Here is a 9,995-nt window from a genome sequence, read left to right as displayed (position 1 = left end):
TTCTTTTTTTTTATTTTTTTTAACATTTATTCATTTTTTTGAGAGAGAGGGAGACGGAGCGTGAGCAGGGGAGGGGGACACAGAATCTGAAGCAGGCTCTGGGCTCTGAGGTGTCAGCACGGAGCCCGACGCGGGGTTTGAACTCACGGAGGGTGACATCATGACCCGAGCTCAAACAACTGAGCCCCCCGGGCACCCCAAGAAATATCCTTTCTTATCTCTTTCTCCATAAGACTTCAGCCCAGGCTTAAAAAGGAGGTTTGCTCTTACAAGGAATAATAACCATATAAGTTAGGGTAGAGGTCAAAAAGGGACCCGCAAATTCAATGGCTTAAATAAGATACAATTTTATCTGCTCTCTCATAATAGTCTACAGGTAGGCAGACCAGGTGAGGAGACAGCTGTGTTCTAACAAAATAATTGAGACCTACTTTCCTTCTATCCTGTTGATTCATCATCCTCTACTAAAGCAGTACTTTTCAAATGTTAATGTGCATTTAAATCACCTGAGGATCTTGCTAAATGCAGATTCAGTGGGCCTAGAATGGGGCCCAAGATTCTGTATTTCTAAAAAGCATCCAGGTGAGGGGGGTACCCGGCTGGCTCAGTTGGAAGAGCATGTGACTCTTGATCTCAGGATCATGAGTTTGAACCCCATGTTGAGGGTTACTAAAATTAAAAAAAAAAAAAACTTAAAAAAATCATCATAAAGAAATAAAAAGGATCCAGGTGATGCTGATGGTGCTAGTCCAAGGACTACGCTTTGGGTAGCAGAGCCCTAGAGCACTGTCATTATGTGCGTGGTCAAAGCCGGGTGGCTGGCACATCTTGTTTACAGTTCTCAGGAAGGAAAAAGAGAACAAGTCCAGGGCAAGAAGTTTCCTTTCAGCAAACATGTGGAAATAATATACACACCTTCTGTTTACATTAAAAAGTTAAAGCCTGGGCGGCTAGCAAATGTGCTTAATCTCTAGCTGGCAGCCACATTACCAGCAACAAAGTGTGGAATAGAGGGGAAAGGCACTATCACCATGGTGAAAAGAGAGACTGGATATTGGGGAACAGTTAGCAGCCTGCACCACAAAAACCAAGAAGGCAGGAGCTTCTATTCAAGCAATAGGATGAAATGAAGCACCAAGAAGTAGGATGTATGAGCTAGGTGTTATTCTGACACCCGTGAAGACAGTTTTAGTGAAAAGCTGTTGGATCAGAAGCCAAGGGGCGGTGAAAGCCTTCCATGTTGTGTTTAACTTCTGGATCGTTTTGCCTGAACAACCTCTGTGACTTGTTCCTGGGGGTCCTGAAAATATGACAGGTAAGTGAGAACAACTCAGAGACTTTTAGAGACAGTGGGTGGATTCTGATACCTACCTGCGGTTTGAGAAAATAAATGTAAAAAAAAATCAAGAACATAACTAAGGAAGACATTAGGCCAAATGTTAAGATAATTCTAGCATAAATTAGGAACTTCTGGAATTATTTAACATGAACTTATATCTCTATGACTATCAGTTTACCCAGGACCTCTATTGAAATTTATGTGTTTCTGACAGCATCAGAAACATAATTCATTGTCCACCCTCTGGATAGACAAATTTTCTTAGAACCTTCAGCTGACTATTAATTTTAGGAATGTCCAGTAAAGAAAATTACATAACCTTTTCTGATATCCCCACCCCATTTCAACATTTAATTATCCTGTAGTTTTTAATATTTATTTATTTATTTAATTGAGGGGGAGGGAGAGAGGGAGAGGGGGGAAGAGTAAGCCAGGGAGGGGCAGAGAGAGAGAGTGAGAGGGAAATCCCAAGCAGGCTCCACACTATTACTGCAGAGCCCGACATAGGGCTGTAACCCACAAAACTGGGAAATCATGACCTGAGCCAAAACCAAGAGTTAGACACTTAACCAAGTGAGCCACCAGGCACCTCTAATTATCTTCTATTTTCACAAGATCCCTTTTGTATCTAATCTAGTTGAAGTAACTACTTTGGAACTCTTCTGAGATTGAAAGTGGCATTGTTAAAATTATGCCAGGACAATAGATGGGCTCAGGTCATGATCTCACGGTTCATGAGTTCAAGCCCCGCGTCAGGCTCTGTGCTGACAGCTCGGAACCTGGAGCCTGCTTCGAATTCTGTGTCTCCCTCTCTCCCTCTGCCCCTCCCCCGCTTGTGCTCTATCTCTCCCTCAAAAATAAATAAACATTAAAAAAAAGAGAGAAAATGTTGTGAACTATGTAGACTTTTTTGTAGGAAAAAAACCAAAAAAACCCAGCTACTTGAGGATCACTTGCCCTGAAGTCACAGTATGCACATAGAACATTGTAGATGTTTCTCTAGCAAAAAAAGAGAAAAACTCAGTGTGTTGTATATTTCCATTTATGCTTTTCTTTTAAATGAAGGAAGCATACAACTGGTTGAGATATTCAGAAAAGAAATAAGATCCTTTCTTATCTTTTTTCACATGGCTCTGGCAGACATTAAAAAATAGATTGTAAACTCTGGTCCATTGTGACCATAAAGCTTATTGCATCATTTGGTAATTCCTATGTAAGATTCTGTTACCAGAAGAAGCAGGGAGAGTAAGAGTGATGGGCGGACAAAAATACAAATACTATCATACTGGACAAGTGATAAAAGCTGTTAGAGTGGTGTGGAATGTGTGTGGAACTTACCCCAGTGATATTGGCAGTCTGAGCAGGAACTGCCCTCCAAGATGAGAGTTTGGGTTGTGTCTGGAGAGGAATGTTATATGGAAGGTGTTAACTCAGAATCACATAGCCTAGAGAAGTATGAAAAAAAAAAAAACATTATGCAGGAAAGGGAGCTAAGAAAAAAATCAAATGCAGCCTTAAGCCACAGAGACTCAAATGGAAGCATAAATATGGTAATGCATAAGATAAAGACAGTGAAGTGAGAAATGAGGGGCTGAGTGGTCAAGGTCAGGCATTTCCATATATGACTTTTTAAATATTGCATATCGGGTAGAGAATTTTTCTTTCAAATGTGGGTTCTGGTTTGTTTCACCATAGTGGAAAATACTCCTTAATTAAGTTGCAAGGTACCAAATAAGATGAATTTGTCATTTTTTAATGTCTAACTTATTTGTTACTCTTAGAAAATCTCATTTTTAACATTTTTTATTATTTATTTATTTATTTGAGAGAGAGAGAGAGCATGTGAGCAAAAGCAGGGGAGGGGAAGAGAGACAGGGAGAGAGAGAATCCCGTGCTGTCAGCATAGACCCTGATGTGGGGCTTGAACTCATGAACCGTGAGATCATGACCTGAGCCAAAATCAAGAGTCAGATGCTTGACCAACCTAGCCACTGAGGTGCCCCAGAAAATCTCATTTTTGACTTGATTCAGAGGTAGAAAATCTCAGAGAAGACAGCCTCCATCTCTTGGCAATCTGTTCCTGGTGGGTTTGTTTGGCCTCCTTCATTCTCTTGACCAAAAATTTAGTATACTCTGCAACGTCTTCCTTATTCTTCTTAGTACACTGTTTCTTTAGAGCAATATGCCAACACTTGTGTTGGGGGACACATGGGGTAACAAGACTGAATCTTGGGCACTTGGTTCTAGGTTTCTTACCTTCTCTGTGTAGCGGCTTCCTCACAACATACTGGTGGACATCATCTTCTTTAGAGAGATTGAAAAGTTTGCAGATTCTGCTAGCTCTTTTGAGCCCCAGGTGACAAGACACAATAGTATCAGTGAATCCAGGAATATCCTTCTCCCCTTTTTTACAATGACCAAGTTGAGAACATTGAGATGGGCATCCACAATGCAACCCTGAACAGATTTGCATTTTTCCTCCAGTCCTCCTTGCTCTGTAGAAGTCAGCAGCAAGTGGACATAGCCAAGAGTCAAGACACCCTGCTTCATGGAGAAGCCTTGTTTTTCATTGCCACCACTGACTCAGACCACATAACCCTCCATTCTTCACCCAGAGCATCAGCAGCAACTTCTGTGTTCATACATTTCTCATAAAAGGTAGGAAGTTTGTGTTCATCATCCACTTCAGTGAGTTTCTGGCAGCCAGTAGCTGGGAAAGAGATGTTCATCTTCATCCTGAAGCAGCCCACTGCCTCCGAGGCACCCTGAAAGAGAGCATGAATTTGTCATTTCAAGGAATTATAAACCATGTCTTGAGACAGGAGGTCACTTCTCTAGACTCCCTACTGCCTGAGCGAGAGGCATGAAACCAGCAAGGAAGCCACTAGGAGGCAACACTGGTGGTACTGTGGAGGAGAGCTGCACTTGAGTATTCACCCTTTCTGTGCTCTATCTAATGCCACCAACACTATCAATAACCTTTAAATGTGCTGCTTCCCAGCAGAGTTGTGATGTGCGATAAAGCTTTGTTGGATGAATGGATGATTGGTGTTTTTATGTCTTTGTCCCCCCCCCACCCTTCAAATGTAAACACAGCCTGAAGGTCCAACCATCCCTCTCTTACCACTTCATAGCAACCAAGCCTAGAACCTCAATCAGACCTAAAGACCTCATTTCAGTATTTTCTACTAACAAATTTCTGTTTGTTCAACTTGTTGATGGCTATATTTCTCTTTGCATTCCCTTTCAGGACCAACAGGACTAATTTCTGGGATATAACATATAGTTAACCAGCTTGAATTACAGATACAGAGCCCAGCTACCAAGCATGGGTCAAGGGCTTACTGTGGCAGACACTGAGTAACTATACACCAAATCTATTTTTTCTCCTTCCTGGAAGCTTTTCCAGCCTTGTTTGTAATTAAATGTGATCCTCTTTTAGCTAATGGAGTGTGAGCAAAAGTGATAAGTGCTAATTGTAGACCTGTCCAATAACCTTCCATCCCTCCATAACATACCATTTTTGTTTTCTATTTCCCTGGCTTAGTGACAAGAAGCATGGTGAGCTGGGAGCCCACAGGTCAAAATAGCAGACCCACAAGATAAAAGAAGCCCTAAATCTTTACTTGGAGGAGAGACACTTGCCAGTCAGATACCTCTTTTGGACTTTATATGAGTGAGAAATGAACATCTTTTGTATTATGTTACTGAGATGCTAGTATCTATCTGCTAAAGCAACTAGCATTACCCTAACTGAATCATATACACACAAAGAAAGAATCATGGAAATTACAGCTCGAAAGCACTTTAGAAATCAAATCCAATGCTCAACATTCAGAAAGGTGAAATGATTCCCCAAGAGTAATCTGGTACCAGAACCTACGTGTTATATATTAGTCAGGATGAACTGAAACTGCAGTAAACAAAAAGAGTAATGTATTGGCTCATTTTATTGAAAAATTCATGGGTAGGGCTGAATCCAGACGCTGAGACAATGTTATCCTGATTTGGCCTCTGAGTGAGCTCTGTTCCATGAGGTGGTCTCTGTTCCCACGAAGGCTCTCCACTTCTGGGAGAAAACTGTTTCCTGGCAGCTCCAAGATATAACCCCGACAGAGTGGAAGTTTTTCTTTGCCCACACTTTAAACAAAAATCTTGTAATAATTGCTTCTGATTGACCTGGCCTTGTCATATACCCATCTCTGAACTAAATGATGCAGCCACCACCCTATTGACTAGCTACGTGGCATCAGCCTCAATCATAAGATCTATAAAAGCCAGAGGTCAGGGTTCTTACCCAACTTTACTAGATGCACCCTCTCTCTTTCACAAGAGCATTAACTATGCATTTATTGGGGCACCTGGGGGAGCTCAGTGGGTTAAGCATCCAACTTCAACTCAGGTCATGATCTCATAGTTCATGAGTTCGAATCCCACATTGGGTTCCATGCTGATGGTGCAGAGTCTTCTTGGGATTCTGTCTCTCTCCCTCTCTGCCCCTCCCCCACTTACTTGCACACATGTGCACATACAGTCTCTCTCTCTCTCTCTCTCAAAACTAAATAAATAAACTTAAAAAGAACTATGCATTTATTCGTTGAACATTTACAATATGCTAGGCTCTGTGTAGACTGCTATAGTGGATAAAAAGAACAAGATACAGGTCCTTCACTCTACTCTCTATCCTGTGTGTCTGATAAAACATATACACAAATAATTACCTGGCCACCAACCAACAATAAAAAAAAAACTGACTATCTGTCATAACAAGGATATACTTAGAGTTTATGATTATGATTTCCTGCTATAGGACCACATGTTTGTTTAAATCCACAGAGAGAAAGGGGAACCTGGGTGGCTCAGTTGGTTAAGCATCCAACTTAGGTTCATGATTCGTGGGTCTGAACTTCCTGTCAGGCTCTGAGCTGAGAGCTCATAGCCTGGAGCCTGCTCTGGATTCTGTGTCTCCCTCTCTCTCTGCCCCTCCCCCACTCACACTCTGTCTCTCTCTCTGTCTCTCTCTCTCTCTCTCTCTCTCTTTGAAAAAAATAAAAATAAATCCACAGAGAATCAATGCCGCTAAGAAAAGTAGACATGGTTAAACTAAGGGATTAAAGAAAGACAAATTGAAACATAGTTGGGTAGAGTATAATAAACCTGGTTTTTCCTTGCAATTCCAAATTCCAACTTTAACTGCCAAAACAAAATGCCCAATTTACCAAAAGTAATTTAGACAAAGTAGAAGTGTATTTCTTGGGGTGCCTGGGTGGCTCAGTTGGTAGTGTCCCACTCTTGATCTTGGCTCAGGTCATGATCTCACAGTAGGAGTTCAAGCCCCACATCAGGCTCTGCACTGATGGCATGGAGCCTACTTGGGATTCTATCTCTCCTTCTCTCTCTCCCTCTCCCTCTCCCTCTCTCTCTCTCTCTCTCAGTCTCTCTCTCAAAAAATAAATAAGTTAAAAAAAAAAAAGAAGTGTATTTCTCTCTCATAAAACATCCTAACTAAATAGGGGATAATAAAGGTAGCTTCTTAATGTTAAAGCCTGAAGTTCCTTCTGTCTCTGCCATTTAGGATGGTGTTGTTCTCTCCCCATGGTTGAAGATGAACTGCTAATACATATCCTTAGTCAGCATCTGAGCAAAGAGAAAGAGGGCAAGATTCAGCAGAAAGACATGCTTTTTGCTTCTAAAGGTACGACCCAGAGGCTGCAAACATCACTTCTGTTCATATCGCATTGACTACAAGGAAGTTTGAGGAATATCTTTTGTAGCTGGGAGTTCTAGTAAAGCAAAGAGAGTGGATACCAAGGAACTATTAGCAACCATGCAACATAATAGAAATAATCACCTAATCTATCAATGAGTTATAAGGGAGAACCTGTAAGCATTCTTTAGTCAAGTTGTATCATAGGAAACCAAGGTCCAGAGAGGTTGAGTGATTTGCCTAAGGTCACATAGCAAATTATAGAGGGAGCCAGGACACAAATTAGTATCAGTCAACTTTGAATGGTAGACTGTTAATATCATCTTGTGCTGTCTTTCAAAGTGCTTTTTTACATAAAGTTGTGAAGAGGAAAGTAATAGTATAGACATCAATGAGAGTATTTGTAAGAAATGTCAAAAGGCAAAATACTGATTTTTTTTTCATTGCACAGTTGATAGAGCTTATATACATTTTAAAGTGTTTAGTTGTGTTATTTAATGCAAACTAATATGCTGTCGTAAAAATTTAAATACTATACAAGTTGTTAAAAGTGAAAATCTTCCCCTTCCCAGGAGTAACCACTGTTAACAACTAGTACAGCTCTGCTTATAGAGATTTTCAAAGGTTCTTTTGTCTATTCCTAAAGTGAGAGTGTTCCCAACAATTTTTTTTTTTTTTTTTTTTTTTTGTAGAACCAGGAAAACGGAATGGCAAGTAGATCAGCAGAACCATTCTCAGTCACTGAAATTGAGGTGGTTCTTTGGCTGGGAAACTTTGGGGGTCCCTGAGGCCAGGCAGCAGAGAATAAGTTCCAGCACTGGCTATGAGGTGGGGCACATCTATACTTGTCATCTTGCCGACACCAGGACTGGCTACTTAGCACCAATTCTTTCCTCCATCTCCATAACCTAGCTCTCCCTACCCAAGCTGGTATATTCCTAATGACACTACTTTATTTCCCCCAAGAAGACTGACTTCCACAGTCAAGTATACTGGGTGGAAAATATTAAGGTGGCAGTGTGGGGACAGGAAGAGCATGAGTTTTCTGTGTTATTTCCTAACGATTCAGAAGTGACAGCCCCAGGAGTTTCTCTGTATCCCCAGTTTACTCTGTCTCTCTACGAGATAGCATGTGCTAAAAGGCAGGCAATCTTGCACCACCATTTACTATATGTGTGCCTTATAGCAAGTCATTTAGTTCTGAGCCTAAATTTCTTTTTTTTTATTTTTTAATGTTTATTTATTTCTAGGAGAGAGAGAGACAGACAGACAGAGAGAGCATGAGGGAGGAAGGAATAGAGAGAGAGGGAGACACAGAATCCAAAGCAGGCTCCAGGCTCTGATCTATCAGCACAGAGCCTGATGCAGGGCCTGAATCCACAAACCACAAGATCACAACCTGAGCTGGAAGTTGGACACTTAACCAACTGAGATACCCAGGTGCCCCATGAGCCTAAATTTCTTTATGGTGACTAGAGACAATCTCACAGGGTTAAGAAAATTAGTGACATGTTGTGTATGAACAGTACTGCCTTATAAGCCTTTGTGGAAACGAAGCTTCAAGACTCTGCTGTCAATGGGCTAGACTACCTTTCTTTTGATTCAAGTAATTCCTAGTATCAAAAAGAGTAAACAAACTCATATACCATTGACATTAGTGTCAACAGACACATAATTGTGATTTATAAAAAGATTTTGAGAAATGAGGACACAACAACAAAAATTATTAGACCAAAACCTAACATTCTCAATTCTTTAGGGACTTCAGCAGGTGTCAGATTATAGACTTGAATTGCCCTGGGTATTTTTAGCATTAATAATAGGAGTCTTTTTAATGAATAGACAATAATTCTATAATATTATTCCTGATCTCAGAGAGCCTAGTCCTTTTTGTTGTTGTTTTTATTATGACTTCTACTTCTATTATTTTTACTTTTAGTTCTGAAGTTTTATGAAGATTTTCTGGACAAAAAGAGAAATGAGATCGAGGAAGCCTATAGGACTAACAGTCAGCAGGTACCATTAGTTCAGCCTAAAGGTGGTGGTTGAAGGCTGGCCTCTTTTCTGATTAATCAGCACCTATACCAGTGCTAATAGTGAGTTTTGTATTAAAAAAGCAAATGTCAGGGGCGCCTGGGTGGCTCAGTCGGTTAAGCGCCGACTTCGACTCAGGTCATGATCTCGCGGTCAGTGAGTTCAAGCCCCGCGTTGGGCTCTGGGCTGACAGCTCAGAGCCTGGGGCCTGTTTCAGATTCTGTGTCTCCCTCTCTCTGACCCTCCCCTGTTCATGCTCTGTCTCTCTCTGTCTCAAAAATAAATAAACGTTAAAAAAAAATGTTTTATAAAAAAAAAAGCAAATGTCAGTTTGAAAGCCAATTCATTCTGGAGGAGAGTAGTTTAAGTAAACTTAAAACATCTTCATTTTATTTTGGTACAGAGTTTTAAATCAAATGCAGATATGTTTTTCAACTCCCCAAACAAATGTCATTTACAAGCTAACTAAACTGCATAGAATTGTCCTTGAGTCTTGGTGCTCTGTTGTTAATAGTTTGGGGTCGCTTATAAAAGAAACAAATGAATCACCCTCCTCCACTGCTCCTCTCCCTACAAAGAAACCCAACAAACAAAACCAGTGGGTGTCATTAATGTACTAACCCTTGTTCCTTACAGACACAGGGGACATATTTGTCTTCCAAAGAATACAAACATTTAATCCTTTTCATTCCCTGAGAGATATTCCTCAATCTACATTTTCTGTTTAAATTTGAAAAGCTCTAAACAGAGATATGTATATATTGATTGATAAGTATTTGAAAAGAGTGATTTGTGAATCATTATTAGGTTTATTGTTATTGTTGTTTTTGAAACATTTTAAGCCAGTGACTAATAAAACTAAGATTTCTCAGCTTTTTGAGAGAGAGAGAGAGAGATACATGGAGCATGAGCAGG

General features: G+C 40.5%; 1 pseudogene; it reads right to left on the bottom strand.

Annotated features, from left to right (window-relative positions):
• Window positions 1-3,350: 3,350 nt before the first annotated feature.
• Window positions 3,351-4,929, bottom strand: LOC122479597 (annotated as a pseudogene).
• Between the last annotated feature and the right edge of the window lie 5,066 nt (window positions 4,930-9,995).

Source organism: Prionailurus bengalensis, chromosome C1, assembly GCF_016509475.1.
Source record: "Prionailurus bengalensis isolate Pbe53 chromosome C1, Fcat_Pben_1.1_paternal_pri, whole genome shotgun sequence".
Lineage (NCBI taxonomy): Eukaryota > Metazoa > Chordata > Mammalia > Carnivora > Felidae > Prionailurus > Prionailurus bengalensis.
Note: the sequence above shows the minus strand (reverse complement) of the source record. Positions and strands in the feature narration are given on the sequence as shown.